The following is an 18506-nucleotide window of genomic DNA, read 5'->3' as shown; positions in this document are numbered from 1 at the left end:
TAAATAGTTTTTTAATATGAGCTCATTTTTTTTTTTATATTTTACGTAACTTAATGAGCCTTGAAAAACTAGGGAAAATTCTCAATAATACCTTATCAGTTTGTAAGGGAATAGTATCGAAAATTCGGGTTAAGTTTGCTATTTTTGTAAAAATATCGTCATTCCATGTAGTGAGTTTAAATATTGACACGTTTTTCAGTGCACGGCTTGAGCTTTACCTGTTACATAGATGTTAAAAATTAGTCTGAGCTTTACGCGAACTTCAAAATTGTTGCCACATGGTAAAGGGATAAGCCTAATTTTCAATCTGCACAACATCTTTGTGTTCGGCGCTGTGAATAATATGCCTAGGCTCGCTACCGAATACTTTTAGATATCCTTGTTCAGTCTCTTTATTTTGTTTTCCAATATAGACCTCTCATTTTATCAATACAAATATTGAGCTTAACCCTTTTTACCTATCCCTTATGTTATTGAATGTATCTGGAACATAATCCTCAGCCCCACTATAACTTGATCGGAGATTTCACTTTGTCAATGCAAATGAACGCAAATACGCAAACTTAAAGTTTTTGAAAGCAAACCACAAAGAAAGTCCAAAATACATACCTCTTTATACTCAATATCTTGATAAAGTGTTACTGAAAGAATTTTGGTATTTCTCCTTAGCCTATTCTGGCTTGCTTTTCATTGCGATTTCCTCAGTTTGTAAATTTTGTGAACTAGTGTCATTTATACAATAGGTTCCAATACAATTACCTAGCTTATTTATTAATCACCACTAAACGTAAGTAAACAATGAGACGAAGTTGAACCTTATAAACAGAATAGGTTTATTGAAATTTCTTTGTTTTCAAGAGAGGAAAGAGTGCAGCAGCGGAAGAAAAGAAAATATACTACTTACTGTAGTCAAAAAGTAAGGTGAATTTATCTATCAAATGTAAATTCTTTATTTGTACCTCCAAATCAAATTCATTCTCTTCAAGATAATCTTCGTCCAATAAAACGCAATTCTGCCAACGGTTTTTGCAATCCTCGAAACAGTCGGAATATTATTTTTCCAGTATAGCCTTCAAGACCTTCCTTTGTTCGGTGTTTATGGTATCTAGCATAGCCAGAAGTCGCACAGAGCCTAATTTGGCGAATACCACCGTATTCTTTGAGGAAAATATTAGTTCAGTTTTTGGCAAAATCGTCGCAATGCAGTATGACATTTTGCATTATCGTGATGAAGGAACCAAGAGTCGTTCGCCCATAATTCGGAAAAAATTCATTGACCACAGCATATAGTTATTGCGCTTAAAAAAATTTCGAATGACGTCTGGAATTTGTTGTAACCCTGTCCCAAAGCCCGCTATTATAAAGCATCATCTCAATTATTCCGAATATTTTTCCGCAGCGTTGATGACCGTGTAATAAATTACTTGTTCCCCTCTTGTTAAAAACACTACGAAGATATGGCGTAACTTCGATTTGTTGGACTGTAGAACAGTAGTACATCCTTATTTCCTTAACATGTGTGCTATATGGAACCCACCAGGAACCACCTGGTTTATGACGGCAAAAGAATGTATCTTTCGAGCCACATTGTTTGATCTAAACAACCTTCAGGTCGAATTGAAGTTATTTAATAAAGAAAAAAATAATTATGAAGATCTTTATCTTGAGTTTTATCGGTCAGTGTGTATATGCTATATAGGTATAGCGTTCCGATCTGAATAATATTATCGCTAGTTGTAGGACTGTCTTGGACAATAATCAATGCTAAATCTCGTGGAGATATATTGTAAAATAAAGCTTTTCATACCAGAACTTCATTTTCATCGGTCAGTTTGTATGGCAGCTGTATGCTATAATAGTCCGATATCGGCGGTTCCGCTAAATTTTTTGTAGAGAAAATTATGTCTGCAAAGTGTCAGAACGATATCTCAAAAAATGGAGCCTAGTTCGCATATATACAGACGGACATGGTTTAATCGAATCAGCTCGACATGCTCACCATTCACATGTGTCTTTTGTAGGGTTTCCGCTGTTTTCTTTTGGATGTTACAAATATCTTGGCAAAGTATATCTACATATACTTTAGACTTTATGCATAATATGTCGGTCAATGTGTGAGTTATCTATACTAAATTGCCTGAAAACTTCCTTACTTTTTTGATAATTGCCTTATATAAATAAGTAATTCGGCATATAAAGAATATTTTATTGGGGTCTAAAAAAATCCAAAAATACCAAATACCTGACTGTTGTAGAGAAAGCACATACATTTATAATGTACTGCCGCTACTTGCTACAAAAAACACAGAGTTCAAATTTAGTCAGTCAAAAGTAGTGGCTCCAGCCGAATCCTTTAAAATGTTACTTGGTGCGAAAAGGCATTGTAGATTATGAAAGGGAGTGGCACCAATGGCTAAATGCTTTTATTTCACAGTTCATCAGATTGCTACAATAACAACAAAAACTTTTTCCATTCTTAAGAAACCTCTTTTCAAAATAAATAAAAACAATTTGAACTTTTCTTTAAAGAAAGATTTATATTTTTAAATAACCCTATAGTCCAAAGTTGTTCACTTCCTTTCTTAGAGTAGAAGGGTTTTCATGACAGAATGTGGTGGGTAAATTGATACTTTTCTTCAATCCCACCTTTACCCTTTTCCTTATTATTTTAGAGAACGGAGTAAGCACAAGTTATTACAGAGATGGAAGAAAAATAACAAGGAAAATGAAAAACAACAATTATAGTAGACTTAAAGTCATTCATTGGCGAAAAGTCTTACAAATTGTGCTAAAGAAGTTTACCGGAAATATTAACAATAACAATTATTACTTCAGTAAATGAATTTTTTAGAGCAATGTTTTTGAGATCTATGTATGTTCTCAAATACGTCTAAATATTTCGCTGTTTTAATATCTCTATATTTATAAATGACTTGTAGTTTTTGATAAGAGTTTTAGATATACACATATCCGTTTGCTTATTACAGATGTTTAGTTGTACTATTAAAGTTTTAATTAATAAATAATTTCTTGTTCGTTCCTCTGGTATATTTTAACATTATACTGGTAGTTCGGCAAAAAGACTGTCAATTACTTTTTTTAAATTATATTAATTCACCTGACAGTGAACTAAAATTGAGTCCGATATATTTGAAGAAGATTGCGCATCGATGTTTTCGGGTATCCCATCAATGTAACTTAACGATGTACTCCGGTGTCTTATCAATATTCACGAATACTCCGTCGATATTCTCGGATACCCCAACGATGTTCTCGTGTGTCTCATCGATGTCATCAATGCTCAGGCATACCACACCCATGTTTTCGGGCATCCTATCGATGTTCTAGGGTACCCCATTGTTGTTCTCATTTGCATGTTGTTGTTCTCATTTGCATGGCTCAATAGTGCATTGTCATAAACACTGTTGATTTGGCAAATAAAAATACTAATTTAACTTTTAAAAATTCCTTTTATTCTATATATTTAGCCACACTTCGACCGTAGTACATAATCTTCGCCGCTTATTTTTATTTACACTTCTCTAACATTTTCATTAAGCTTACAATACTTGTGTGAAGTAAAAAACTGTGATATTCGTAGAAATTTGTATATTGCCAATGACATATTGTACTATATTTTATACAATTTGTGTTTGCTTTTTGACTGCTTTCCCTTGGCTCCTCTAAATTTGTTTTTAAGAAAATTCAAAACCTTCTCCAAATTGAGTACCCTTTCCATTAATTCATGCTTTTCTGACGATTCTTCTGTTCCCTGTGAATTATCTGTCTCCCCAGAAATTTTGCTTTCTCCACTTTCGTTTCCATTCTTCTCTGCCGAGTAATTCATCTCATTATCTTCATTGGTAACTTCTGTTTCCTGCGAATAATCTGTATCCACATAGGTTTCACTTTCTCGACTTTCGCTTCCAATACCCTGAGTCGGGGGAATTGTGGAGGGTCCTAAGAAAATATTGCTAATGCCATTAGCTACAGCACTACTCAAATATATGAGTTCGTTTGCTGCAAGGCGTACCAACTCGTAAGTTGAATACATTCCATAGACGCTTGGCATTTCAGAGGCAAGAAGAATCCCTGCAAAGAAAAGTTTGTAACATATTTCAATATAATTATGCCTTTACAAATGGGTTAGGAAGCAGTTTCTATCGAGTATGTAGTCGACTTCCAGCTTCCAATGCTCTTGAGAATTCTTTAATACCTACCCACCATGAAGAAGGATAAACACAGTGTTTTCGGCTTCATATTGTGTTTAGTTCAACAGATGGAAATCAACTGTCAAACGTTAAGTATGTGTAGGGTCTTATCAGAAACCAGTATATCCAGTCTACACTGTGTAAATAGTTTTTTAATATGAGCTCTTTTTTTTTTATATTTTACGTAACTTAATGAGCCTTCAAAAACTAGGGAAAATTCTCAATAATACCTTATCAGTTTGTAAGGGAATAGTATCGAAAATTCGGGTTAAGTTTGCTATTTTTGTCAAATTATCGTCATTCCATGTAGTGAGTTTAAATATTGACACGTTTTTCAGTGCACCGCTTGAGCTTTACCTGTTGCATAGATGTTAAAAATTAGTCTGAGCTTTTCGCGAATTTCGAAATTGTTGCCACATGGTAAAGGGTTAAGCATAATTTTCAATATCCAAAACATCTTTGTGTTCGTCGATGTAAATAATATGCCTAGGCTCGTTTCCAAATTCTTTTGGAAATCCTTGTTAAGTCTCTTTATTTTGCTTTCCAATATAGACCTCTTATTTTATCAATACAAATACTGAGCCTGAGCTTTATATTGACAAAATGTTACCGAACGAGTTTTTGTATTTTTATACTCTCGCAACCTATTGCAACAGAGCATAATAGTTTTGTTCTCCTAAAGATTGTTTGTATCACTAAAACTGTCTGCCCGTCCGTCTGTGCAAGCTGTAACTTGAGTAAATTGAGATAACTTTATGAATTGGTACACATGTACCAATTTTTTTTGGCACCTTTATCGAAAATGTGAAATCGGGTTACAACCCCACCCACTCCCCATATAACGGTACTGTTAAAAACTACTGAAAGCGCGATAAGTCAAGCATTAAATACGCCCGAGACATTAAATTTTATCTCTGGGATGGTATGAGATGACTTTATAGGAACCGCATTCCAAATAAGACAGTGGGTGTAGCACCGCCCACTTTTAGGTGAAACCCCATATCTTGGGATCTGCCTAACCGATTTCAACCAAATCGGATATATAACATTCTTCTCATATTTCTATGTTATAGTGCGAAAATTGGCGAAATCGAATTGCAACCACGCCTATTTCCCATGTAACACCATTTTAAATTCCATCTGATGCCTTCACTTTCAACTATGCAAATCAAGCAACAATGATTGTATAGGTGTAACATTTTGCGCAAATAATGCGTTTGAAGTATGCCACCTTGTGACTAAAAATTGTCTAAAGCGAACAAAATTGTTCAAGCCCCTAGATACTGAATATGTGGACCCCCGTGCCTATAGTTGACCTTTTACCGAAAATATTGATCAATATGTGAGATATATAATTGAAATTCATATAATAAAATAAATAAATGAAACTCTCGATAACAGTATGTCCTTGTGTCAAAAATGGGTTGAATGGGATCAATACTTCTTTTAATACAAAATTTTGCCAACACCTGAAGTAATTTCCCCGGCTTTGATCTTTGCATGTTGCGAGAGTATAAAATGTTCGGTTACACCCGAACTTAGAACTTCCTTATTTGTTCTTTAGCCTTTTATGTTTTTGAGAACACACCAAAGAGAGAATCCAAAATTCATACCTCTTAATACCCCGTATCTTGATAAAATATTAGCGAACGAATTTTGGTATTTCTCTTTAGCCTACTCTGGATTGCTTTCCATTGCGATTTCCCTTAGTTTTTAAATTTTGTGAACTAGTGTCATTTATACAATAGGATCCAATACAATTACCTAGCTGAATTATTAATCACCACTAAACGTGTGAGGGCGTTCTGTAGACAATGAGACTAAGTTGAAGCTCATAAACAGAATTAGATTTTGAAAAACTTTAGATTTATCTGTGTTATTTTAATATACTGTTCTAGCAGTAGTCAGAGGCAAGAAAGCTAGTTTATTTATATTATTATTATTTATTCCTTTGTAATTCCGCTAGTATAAAGCGTCAACTCAAATAGTCACCAAATTATTCTGCTGACCGTATACGAGTAATGAGTTACTTGTTTTCCTCTTGTTAAAAATGTTTCTACTATTAGGCGCGACTTCAACTTGTTGGACGTTATAATCGTTATAAGTTCTACTTCCTTAACTTTCGACGCAGTAATCCACCCATATGACATCTGGAATATGACGGCAGCAAAGGAAGGTATTGACGATATTACATATATTCTATTTCATAGTATCTATAAATACATTTATTTTCAACTACTAGCCTCTCACTGACCACTGCTAAAACGCTTCGGTATATTTGCATAGGTATCCCACAAAGCACATTATCTTTAAAGGTGTCAGTAGACTTTATTTCCAATTAAAAAAGAAGATTTTCTGAAAGCTCTGAATTTTACCAATTATGTTGATCAATTTCACAACTCAAAAGGAAACATTTATTACTTGCTGGGAACTAGTCTCTGATTTCGCAAAGGCAACTGAGAGCCGTAAAGTATTGTTGAAATAAATCACATTTATCATGGAAACAAGTGAACACGTTAACTTCGATTGTATCAAATCTTTAATATCCTTTAAAAGTGCATTCCTACAAGAACTACTTAATCTGAAAACGTAATCCGCTAATAATTTGCAACCAACGAAAAACGACTGTCAATTATTTCTTCTAAATTATATTCATTCACCTGACAGTGAACTAAAATTGAGTCCGATATATTTGAAAAAGATTGCGCATCGATGTTCTCGGTTATCCGATTAATGTACACCATGCTGAGGCACAACCCACAGAAATTTTCGGATACCCCAACGGTGTTCTCGGGTATCTCATCGACGTCATCAATGTTCAGACATACCTCCCCCATGTTATCGGGCATCTCATCGATATTCTCTTGTGTCTCATCGATGTTCTTTGGTACCCAATCGATGTTCCCGATACCATTCGTGTTCTCATTTTCTGAATGATCATAGCTCAACAGTGTATTGCCATAAGCACTGTGGATTTGGCAAATAAAAATTATAATTTAATTATAAACTTTTAACAATTTCAACAGCTCCTTTTATTCTATATATTTAGCCACACTTCGAGCGTAGTACATAATCTTCGCTACAACGTCGAAATTAATTAAGACTCATTAGGCTAACAATACTTGTGTGAAGTAAAAAATTTTAATATTCTAAAAAATTGTTATACTTATTACCAATGGCATCTCTACCATCTTTGTATTCGATGTTTAATTATTTTACCTTGCGTCTCATTACGTTCTTTGCCAGAGATGTCAAGAGATTATCCAAACTTAGTACCTGGAGGTGGTCGCCAGCTAATACGAATATTACTCCATCAGTATGAACTTGCAAGGTCTTATTAGCTTCTAAATTTTGTTCATGATAATATTCTTCCTCATACTTTGTGTCTCCACCTAAAGTGTCTTGTAGTGTGTGTTCCAACTGATTTTCAAAATTCAAACATTTTCCACAGGCACTTGAGATGTGGCTTGTGATGAACAAAGCTGCAATAACATTATACAGAGAAGGGTTTTATAATACCACTAGTAAAAATGTAGTAATCGTTCAAATCATTCGCCTTCGCTCACCTATCCTTTCATCTGCGGTACAGTAGTATCCGTTCCATTGAGTTTACATTTCGCCTTGAATATATTTCGTAGACGAAATAGTTCCGAAGTTCAACCAAATATTTTCCAGAAGCAAAATACTCACCTCCAACGATAATACATATGATGTACATTTTGAAAAACATGTATGTATGATTTTAAACGGTTTCAGTTCTTACTTCCTTAAACTACTTTCCGGAACTTCCTCATACTTGCTTGATTTCGGCCTGATGAAACAAAATTTATGTACCATTTGTAGATCATGAAATTATCAGTTTGTTTGCTTGGTTCGAATTCAGTTTAGTACGGAATCAGACTGTTCCAGAAGACATTTGATAGTTGAGAAATAATCTATTAAATTTGATTCAGCACGGCCTACAGCTTGGCGAACTGTTGACGGCCAAAGTTCCTATGTTTGCTGTGAATACGCAATAAGCAGTCGCTGTACAAAAGGAAAAGAGAGGAAATTTCGACTTACAAGACCTAAAACACTCGTTAAATCTCTGTTACTACAAACGGAAGCTGTTTGACAAAAAATTCCCCTTTGCTAGGCTCAGCCTGGGTGAGACAAAATCGATATAAAACTGCTCAATGCATATTGCTTTATTTAATCATTTCATTTGTTTTCCACAATTTAGTCATAAAAACACTGCCTAAATTTATAAGTTTTATTTACAGTAAGCAGTTGCTTCCGTCAAATTATCTGAGCATTCAAGTTCGGCCTCCTCCTGTACACATATATTATATTATCCGAAGTTACATTTACTTCAATTTCTGTTCGTCCAAAAGATATTAAATTACTTAAGCTCTTTTTCTCTGCTTATTTAGCGCTGCCGCTCTCTTATTCCGATATGGTGATCCCGGACGATTATACTCCTTCCTGAATTCATATTCTAAGCCGCCCAAAAAGTCGTTTACTTGTTGCGGCATAGCTACGTTATCGGTCGGCGGATAGCGCCTCATATTCTGCTGCGCTGATCTTACCTTTCTTACAGAGGTTTGCGCTAGATTGTCATCAATTATCGATTTTCCAGAAGTATTAGAGACTAGGCTTAAAAGCAGACAAACTGCAATTAAAATTTAAGAATGAGAGTTTGCAATGAACCGGGGAAGGTAATTATATATAAGAAAATACTCAAATTAGGATTTTCTCTAGAGAATTAAGATTTTCTCTAGAGAATTATTTTCCAAACAATTTAAATATGGCTCTTTGAAAAGATGGCAGATCTTTTCATCATCATCATCTAAGTAGTATTTCTCCTATATGACCTTGGAAATATTTATAAAATATATATACTTGCCACCAACTATTACATGTATCCAGTTTAATACCGACGGCATCCTGTTTAAGTGATTTTGTAGAGTGTAAAACCTTTTGCTTTATATTGAATTCTTGTGGAAGAACGTTTTCCCACTGCCTGTGAAGACCTGTTATTTCAGTTGCTTAAATAGTAATATCGGCGACCAAAAACGTGTAATTGCATGCCAATAAGGCAGCGAAGTGTTCTTTGAGATGTGATTTGGAATTAATGCGTGTCATTGTTTGTCTATTGCGAAGCTGATAAAATTGTCGATAATAACATCAATACTATATACTTATACATAGTCTTCATAGGCGGAGGTTGCCGTATATTCATGAAGCCGAAGCTGCTGGCTTAAATAGATATTTTTATGTGAATATAATTCAAGTTGGGAACTGAGCTTGAAATCCAAATAAAAAAAATACATATCATAGTATATTAATCAAGACTCTAGGGGGTTTTAGCGCGCTACTTGCCTCGAATTAGGGTTGAAGAAGAGAAATTGAGTGTGTATCATTTGTAGATCAATAAATCCACAGCTTGTTTAGTAGATTTTAAGCAAATTTATTGCGAAATCAGACCATTCAAGGAGGAATTTGAGATATTCGAAATAATATTTTTTATTTGTTTTCACAGTACTTCTTTATATTCACCTCGTATTATAAGACAATGTAAAATCAATACAAAAGTTTGGTTATTTTTAGAGCTTGAATGGAAGAGTTGTGATCGAATAATATTTTTTGTAACATTTTTAACTACTTATCTGCATATGGCTTCATTTATGATTTTTATTTGGTCTTCAAAATATATTTAACTTCCTTTGTTTTCTTCTTTTAGGTACAAATTTACTTCGGTATGTGTACATCTAAGACATCAGTTGCCTCTCTCCGTGCAGTAGATATAAAGATTTTTAAACTTTGGGTTGACTGTTGTTGTTGTTTTTCTAATAATAGTGTATCTTTATGCCTAAAATGGATGATTTTCCTAACTACCCTATATAACTAATATCAGGATTTTAAATCAGGTCAACTTTACCTCTTACATGCTAAAAATAGATGAAACTGGGTCAATATTACATCTAGCTCCCATAAACCTATTATAAGAATTTTAAACTTCGGTTGCCTTTGTAGCATATGTATCGGTCAGTCGGTTACAGTTTAATGCAAAAAAATATATATATAAGGATTCTATAATTTTTTATTTTAACAAACCTCATATCGAATAGGTCGGTCAGTGTGTGAGTTATTTATTCATGAAAAATGCTTGAAAATATGCGCTCGAGTATACCTGCGCAATGTCAAAAAATAATGCAATCAGCACAGACCTTTTTCTGCCCTCAATATACAAGTACCCTATACAGTGATACAGTTTAGGTTGGAAAAAAAGTGTTATAATTTAATGAAATTAAGTGGACCCGCTTTCTAACAAATTATGTAGTTCATCCTACGTAACCGGAACGGACCCGGATTTTATCCGGCCAAGGACAACCTATAATATAATTGGTTCAACCCCAAACATGATTGCAATTCTTTAATACTTTCGTCGAATAATAAATGTTGAATTTTTCGCAACATTTCTTAATAATATAAGATTTTGCCTATACCTGAAGGTATTTCCCCGACCTTGATCCCTCTGAAAGTATAAAATGTTTGGTTACACCCAAACTTTGCCCTTGCTTAATTGTTTACATATACGCTCTTTTTGTGGACTTTCGGTCATAAAAGAGTACAATTAGTTTCTTCCGGAGACATGCTCAACCCAAAGTGATCAAAAATGTATATGAAAAGCTGAAATTTAAAGTTTTCCAAGAGTTATTATGGGCAGCATAGGACTATGAGTGTACATCAAGGCCGTTGTGTTGAGTTCAAAATCAACTAAATATACTTACAAATCTGTATGAAATGGAAATGTAGAAAGCGCAATAAATATTGCTTTATTTAATCATTTATTAATTTTTTTTTTATATTTTAGTAACTGTCCAAACTTTCCAACTCTCGAAATATATTTACAAGTTAAATTACATATATGTACACATACAGTTAAGCTAATGAGCTTTAACAAAATTCTGTTGATTTAGCGAAGTTTTCATTGTCGGATATTTACCTTGTTGCTCTTTCAAAGTTAAGTTGGTGAAAACACTGTCCAAAAACTGTTTATTTATAGTAAGCAGGGGCTACGGGCGAAATATCTGGACATGTATGTCCGACTTTGTCAGATTGTTGGGGCTCAACTTCGTCCTCCTCCGGCTTTGGATATTTCGGCAGATGATTCGGCGGAATTTGCTTCGGATACTGCGGCAAGGCCGATCTTACCTTTCTCACAGAGGTTTGCGCTAGGTTATCATTAGTCACCGATTTTCCGGAAGTATTAGAGACTAGGCTTAAAAGGAGACAAGCTGCAATTAAAATTTAAGAATGAGCGTTTGCAATGAACCGGGAAAGGTAACCATGTATAAGAAAATACTCAAATTAAGATATTCTCTAGCGAATTCAGATTTTTTCCAGAGAAATTATTTTTGAAACAATTTAAATATGGCCGTGAGCTCTTTGAGAAGATAGAAGATCTTCGCATCATCATCTTAGTAATATTTCTCCTATATGTCCTTGGAAATATTTATAAAAAATATATACTTGCCACCAACTATTACATGTATCCAGTTTAGTACCGACGGCATCCTGTTTAAGTGATTTTGTAGAGTGTAAAACCTTTTGCTTTATATTGAATTCTTGTGGAAGAACGCTTTCCCACTGCTTGTGAAGACCTGTGGTTTTAGTTGCTTATATAGTCATATCGACGACCAAAAACGTGTAATTGCATGTCAATAAAGCATCGAAGTGTTGGTTGAGATGTGATTGGGAATTAATACTTATAATTTATTTTGTTTTCTAACTGTGTTGCGTTTATTGCGCAACCAGAAAAATTTTCGATTATACGACCAATAATATCAAAAGCTATAAATAAAACAATCTTTACTAATGTACTAGTAACCGAACATGTTGGCAGAATTTTATATTGAAGGAAGTATTGATCGGAATAAACCAATTTTTGGCACAAAGACATACTGTTATCGAGAGTTTCAATTATTTATTTTATTATATGAATTTCAATTATATATCTCACACATTGACCAATATTTTCGGTAAAAAGTCAACTATAGGCACGGGGGTCCACATATTCAGTACCTAGGGGCTTGAACAGTTTTGTTCGCTTTAGACAATTTTTAGTCACATTATTCACGCAAAGTCTTACCCCGATATAATCATTGTTGCTTGATTTGCATTTGTGTTATATTATGTACCGAATTTGGTTGAACTCGGTTAAGCAGATCCCAAGAAATGGGTTTTCACCTAAAAACGGGCGGTGCCACGCCCACTGTTCAATTTTGAACATGGTTCCCATAAAGTCATCTCATACCATCCCAGAGATAAAATTTAATGTCTCTGGCGTGTTTAGTGCTTGATTTATCGCGCTTTTAGTAGCTTTTAACAGTACCGTTATATGAGGAGGCGGGGTTGTCAACGGATTTCACCTATCACACTTTCGATAGAGGTGTTAAAAACATTTGTTCTCAGCGAATTTCGTTATTATAGCTTTAGCGCTTTAGGAGATTTAACAATAAATCTATTAGGGGCGGGAACACGTCCACTTTTTGAAAAAATTTTAAACTGCAGATGACCCATCTGCAATGCCAACCGTCTCACGATGCCAAGAAACATGTTTTGTAAAGATATCTCAATTTTACTCAAGTTACAGCTTCAACAGTTTTTCGGACGGACAGACAGTCACCCGGATTTGAGCTCGTCTTGTCACCCTAATCCTATATCTATATCGATTGGTTTTCTACTATATACTACTTAATGAAACGGTGTGAAAAACTTAGTGTGTGTGTAAACTGAATGTCTGATCATATTTCATAAAAAATTGAATACTTAAATATACTTGTATTCAATGCAAGTACATGTTTTTAGACACAACAATGAGCCCCACTAAAATATTCGGATTTTGTGTAACTCAGATCTATTGATAAAAGTTCTACGGAATTTGTAATAAACCGACTTAAGCTTATTTCACTATATAAACAACTTCCAGTGATTTCTCCACTAACAGTGTAAAACTGTAACCGTATAAAATCATACATTCAAGATTGTTTTCAAAATGTACTTCATATATGCGGTCGTTGGAGGTGAGTACTTTGCTTCTGGAAAATATTTGGCAGAGCTTCGGAATTATTTCGTCTACGAAATGTATTGAGAAGGCAAAATTTAAACACAGTGGAATGTACTACATTCAAAACCTTCAGGACTGGAGTCTTGGGTACTACTGTAACGCAGATGAATGGATAGATTATCAAAGGCGAGCAGAATTGGTGATACTGGCGTTCTACCAGATTTATCCATTACTACATATTTACTAGTGGAATTATACCATTCTTCTCTTTATAATGTTGTTGCAGCTTTGTTTATCACAAGCCACATCTCAGGAGCCTGTGGAAAATGCCCGACTTTTGAAAGTCAGTTGGAAAACACACTACAAGACATTTCACAGGGTGGTACAAAGTATGAGGAAGACATTTATCATGACCAATGTTTTGATGAAATAGGAGGATTTGCTAACGAACACCTCCAGTAATCAGACAAATCATCAGATATTGAGGAGTACCTCACTGGATAATCTCTTGACATCTATTACAAAGAACTTAAAGAGATGCAATGTAAAACACTCAAAAATTTAAAACAAATCGAATATAGTATGCCATTTGTAATATTATATATATAAAAAATGCTTTGAATATTACAATTTTTTACTTCTCACTAGTGTTGTAAGCTTAATGTAAATGTGAGAGAAGAGTAAATTAAAACAAGTAAGGAAGGGCTAAGTTCGGATGTAACCGAACATTTTATACTCTCGCAAAGTCAAATGGTATACTTGTTTGAGATTTCTTTGTGGATTGACTAATATTTTCGGTAGAAGGTCAACTATAGGCACTGGGGTCCACATATTTAGTACTTAGGGGTTTGAACAGTTTTGGTTCGATTTAGACAATTTTTGGCCGCAAGGTGGCATACTTTAATTGCATTATTCACGCAAAGTTTTACCCCGATATAATCATTGTTACCTGATTTGCATAGTGGAAAGTGAAAGAATCATATGGAATTGAAAATGGTGTTACATGGGAAGTAAGCGTGGTTGTAGTCCGATTTTCGCACTATGACATAGAAACATGAAAAGAACGTTATGCACCGAATTTGGTTGAAATCGGTTGAGCAGATCTCAAGATATGGGTTTTCACCTAAAAGTGGGCTGTGCCACGCCCACTGACTAATTTTGAACGCGGTTCCTATAAAGTCATCTTATACCATCTCAGAGATAAAATTTAATGTCTCTGGCGTGTTTAGTGCTTGATTTATCGCGCTTTTAGTAGTTTTTAACAGTACCGTTATATGGGGAGTGGGCGGAGTTGCCACCCGATTTCAACTTTTTTCACACCGTCAATAGAAGTGCTAAAAACATTTGGTTCTGTTGAATTTTGTTATTATAGCATTAGCGGTTTAGGAGATTTGCACATTAAACCTATTAGAGGCGGGACCACGCCCACTTTTAAAAAAAAGAGTTTTAACTGCAGATGCCCCTTCCTAATGTGATCCTGTGTACCAAATAACAGTCTTGTATCTTATTGCGGAGCTTAGTTATGGCAAGTTATTTGTTTTTGATTAATGGCGTTTTGTGGGCGTGGCAGTGGTCCGATTACGCCCATCTGCAATACCAACCGTCTCACGATACCAAGAAACATGTCTACCAAGTTTCATAAAGATATCTCAATTTTTACTCAAGTTAGAGCTTGCACGGACGGACGGACGGACAGACCCGGATTTCAACTCGTCTCTTCATCCTGATCATTTATATATATATAACCCTATATCTAACTCGATTAGTTTTAGGTGATACAAACAACCGTTAGGTGAACAAAACTATTATACTCTGTAGCAACAGGTTGCGAGAGTATAAAAATATTGTACACATCCAAATTTATTGACGTTGCAGCGAAGATTATGTAATACGGTCGAAATGTGGTTTAATATTATATATAGAATGAGATGTTATGGAATTTTTAAAAGTTTGTAGAATATCTACAACCGACCGTAGAACGTAGAAGCCATATGTATCGTGTTGTGTCTTATCTCCGTAGTATACGTCCAACTAGGCTTGCGTCTCTCCATTCCGTCATGCACCTTGAACATATGTACATATCTACGAAAGCCATCAAGCATTGGAGAGAAAACTAAGATAGCGTGTACTCATTACTGATAATCCATCCCTCAACATCGAAGGGTTTATTCTGCTGTTTAACCGTTAGGTTGAGTTCTAAATTTTTCGGTTAATAATACCGGTTCATTAAGCGAGTAAACTCCTAATCACATCTCAACGAAACTTGATCAATTATTTGTTGGCATGTTTTTATTAGACTCGATAGTTTAAATTTTTAAGAATTCTGATACTTTACAGCAATAGGACTCGCTGAATTCGAAAAAAAAGGTCAGAGTAGTCAGAGACTAGAAAAAAATTTCAATTAAAAAAAATCTTTTCGCCAGTAAATTATTTTTTTGTATAACAGTAAAAACATATGTTAGCATCTTCAAGTAAGCTTATTGAGCATTCGTTGCTAGAATTATGTCTTAGAATTATTCGTAAAGAATGGCGTCAAAAGCGTGCATTAAAACTCAAACTATTTTCAGTCATAATTTATTTTCCATTCTCAAGGCTAAATATTTTACAAATTCATAAAATGTATTTTTGAGCATTCAGAGCCTTTCTAAGTGCATATCATTGCTCCGCATATTAAAAAAAAATCTCATTACAGCTTACATCTTCGCTTGCCAAATCAACCGAGCTTATGGAAAAGCCCTATTGTGCGATGATTGCACACATTGAGAACATCAATGGGGTACCCGAAAACATCGATGCTCACTACTCAAGAACAATTATAATCTTGTGTGGTGTCTTATCTTATTATGATATACTTGTAGGCCGTAGACTCACTAAGTCTTATATCGTATTGCGCATCATATCCGGGATATTGGTACTAAAATCAACCTAATTAACTCACCTTAGATATAAACTCAACCTCAGAGACTAAATTTAATATATTTTGTACATACAAGTAAGTGAGGAAAAAATCGACCACTGAAACCAGACCGGTCCTGAACGGGTAATCATTATATTAGTAATAAGAGGCTTAGACCGCGGTCTAGACCGATTTTATTAACATTTAGCGCTAAAAATTCATTAAAAACAAGAAAAACCGTTAACTTCGGTTGCACCGAAGCTATAACACCCTTCAAAGGTTCCTTACAAGATCTTAATTCCGATTTAATTTCGTGAAGATACCTCGTCACAAAATAAAGTTTCCTTGCAAGCACTTTATTCCAGTTTTCAGTTCAAATATCTCGTCAAATAAAAACATTTTACATTAATTCCGATTGTTCAGTTAGTATGACAGCTATATGCTATAGTGGTCCGATATCGGCTGTTTAGACAAATGAGCAGCTCCTTTGTGAGGAAAAGACAGGTGCAAAATTTCAGATCGATAGTTTAAAAACTGAGGGACAGACGGACGGAAGGGCAGCTAAATCAACTCAGCTCTTCATGTTGATCATTTATGTAAATATTTAATAGGTATGTGTTCAGATAGGACATAATACAGTGAAGGGATTTTAGTCCCGGTGGTTTCACAATGGGCATTCTAATAGCCTAGGGGTGTTGTCAGACATCCGCCAAAGCTACAAAATCTTAAATGAGGCCGACTTTTTTAGAAATCTAACGTAAGGTATAGGGATTATAATTTAAGGGACTGCTTATCAAACTCTTATAAAATTCTTCTTAAATACCCTCATGAATCGACGAAGCGCTTTGAGTCGATCACACATTTGTTGATGTTAAATATCAGTTTCGGCCCTGTCTTCTGGTTAAAGGCCAGTAGTTCAGTAGATTTCCTACATTCCTCTAGGTCAGAAGGACCTCGCAATCGCGCAGAGGCAAGTCGTCGACTAACGCCTGCTAAGTGCAAGCGAGGTCCATAGGTTTCCACCGGGTGAATAATGTTGTAAAATTTAAACTATAGTTTTAAACACATAGTTATATAGACAGATGCTCTTAAAATTTTATTTGCTCATACGGCTAATTCTACCCCATTACTTTATTTTTATTTTTTCATGAACGTAGTCTTTCTTATGCTCCAAAAGTTGTATTGCAGAGTTTCTACAGATCTCTTTGATTTATTTTCATTTGTTGTACTTGCCTTTTAGCTCTTCCAAAAGAGTTTTAATTAATGCTTGAGTTTCTTGGCGATCACTTTCCCTCAATGGACAGCTGCTGTCAATTTCAGTATTTTGCTTTTCCTTGTCATCAAGTGCTAGCTCGGCCAGCAATTCGGCGATATATCCTTTTATTGCTTCGGTATCCTTTGGATTCGTGGTTTGAAATAACGGCAGTGATGATCTTACTAATAATAGCGGAGGTTGCACCGCATTATCGCAACTCACAGATTGCGCATAGGCATTTCCAAATCGGCTTGTGACCACGAAAGCTATGGGAATAGAATAAATAATAAATCAGGTTTCGCGGGTAATAGTTCTCTAAAATATCATTGGCCCTGCTTATAGCGGATAGGAGGTTACCTCCAACGATTAGATATATGAGCTTTGGCGCCATCTTCTTTATATGATTAAATAATATGCGGTTAACGAAAAATTACAAAGCTGATTAGTATTGATTGAATAGTAACGTAAGTAGTAGCAGCTATTCGCAAACTGAGTACTTTTATATGCTCGATCTTTTCTTCTATCAAGAAAATGATGCTCATTGTTTGCGAGTGGAGTCGTGTAGTTGCATGTCAATAAGCACAAATTTTTCGGATGAAATGCGATTATGCATTGACTCTATTACTAATGTTGTATAACTGTCAGATACGTTCAGAATGTGGTATACCTAAAATAATACAATACAAGTATATATAATATATAATATATTCATGAACGTAGGAACGGAAGAAAAAAACGGCGTGCAAGTTGAAATAATTGCAATACCTCCTTATCTTCTGTTACTTAGAAGTCAGAAGGATACTATAAGATCTCTCTCATCTATTAATTACAGTCGTAATGTATCTGTATCAATATGTATGGTCAATCGTAGGGCATAAACTCTTGATTGTGTTTATGTTATTTCTTGCGTTGTTAGCTATCTCTGCAGGAAAATACTGCAGTATTCCGGCAACTAAAATGGTAACCTGAGATCTAGCCCCGCGCAATAGATCCCGGCGCCCACTCCATTAGCCATTTTTGATACGTCCGTGTAGATGTTAAAGGTTCCGTAGGAGTGTCGCTCGATTCTGCGCAATCTACCCTCTTTTAACA

General features: G+C 34.9%; 4 long non-coding RNA genes across 4 annotated transcripts; 1 reads left to right on the top strand and 3 right to left on the bottom strand.

Annotated features, from left to right (window-relative positions):
* Positions 1-3450: 3450 nt before the first annotated feature.
* Positions 3451-4295, bottom strand: LOC106615425 (uncharacterized). The gene is made up of 2 exons (XR_011396570.1): positions 4221-4295; positions 3451-4092 (listed from the first exon to the last, which is right to left on the bottom strand). It is a non-coding gene; the product is annotated as an uncharacterized lncRNA (long non-coding RNA).
* Positions 4296-11022: 6727 nt separating this feature from the next.
* Positions 11023-11887, bottom strand: LOC138857451 (uncharacterized). The gene is made up of 2 exons (XR_011396534.1): positions 11731-11887; positions 11023-11491 (listed from the first exon to the last, which is right to left on the bottom strand). It is a non-coding gene; the product is annotated as an uncharacterized lncRNA (long non-coding RNA).
* A 1257-nt stretch (positions 11888-13144) lies between these two features.
* On the top strand, positions 13145-13885 carry LOC138857484 (uncharacterized). The gene is made up of 2 exons (XR_011396596.1): positions 13145-13279; positions 13550-13885. It is a non-coding gene; the product is annotated as an uncharacterized lncRNA (long non-coding RNA).
* A 3344-nt stretch (positions 13886-17229) lies between these two features.
* On the bottom strand, positions 17230-17930 carry LOC106615429 (uncharacterized). Its single transcript, XR_011396559.1, has 2 exons — positions 17772-17930; positions 17230-17680 (listed from the first exon to the last, which is right to left on the bottom strand). It is a non-coding gene; the product is annotated as an uncharacterized lncRNA (long non-coding RNA).
* Positions 17931-18506: the final 576 nt, after the last annotated feature.

Source organism: Bactrocera oleae, chromosome 5 (assembly GCF_042242935.1).
Source record: "Bactrocera oleae isolate idBacOlea1 chromosome 5, idBacOlea1, whole genome shotgun sequence".
Classification (NCBI taxonomy): Eukaryota; Metazoa; Arthropoda; class Insecta; order Diptera; family Tephritidae; genus Bactrocera; species Bactrocera oleae.
The sequence above is the reverse complement of the archived record's forward strand: the minus strand, read 5'-3'. Positions and strand labels throughout refer to the sequence as shown.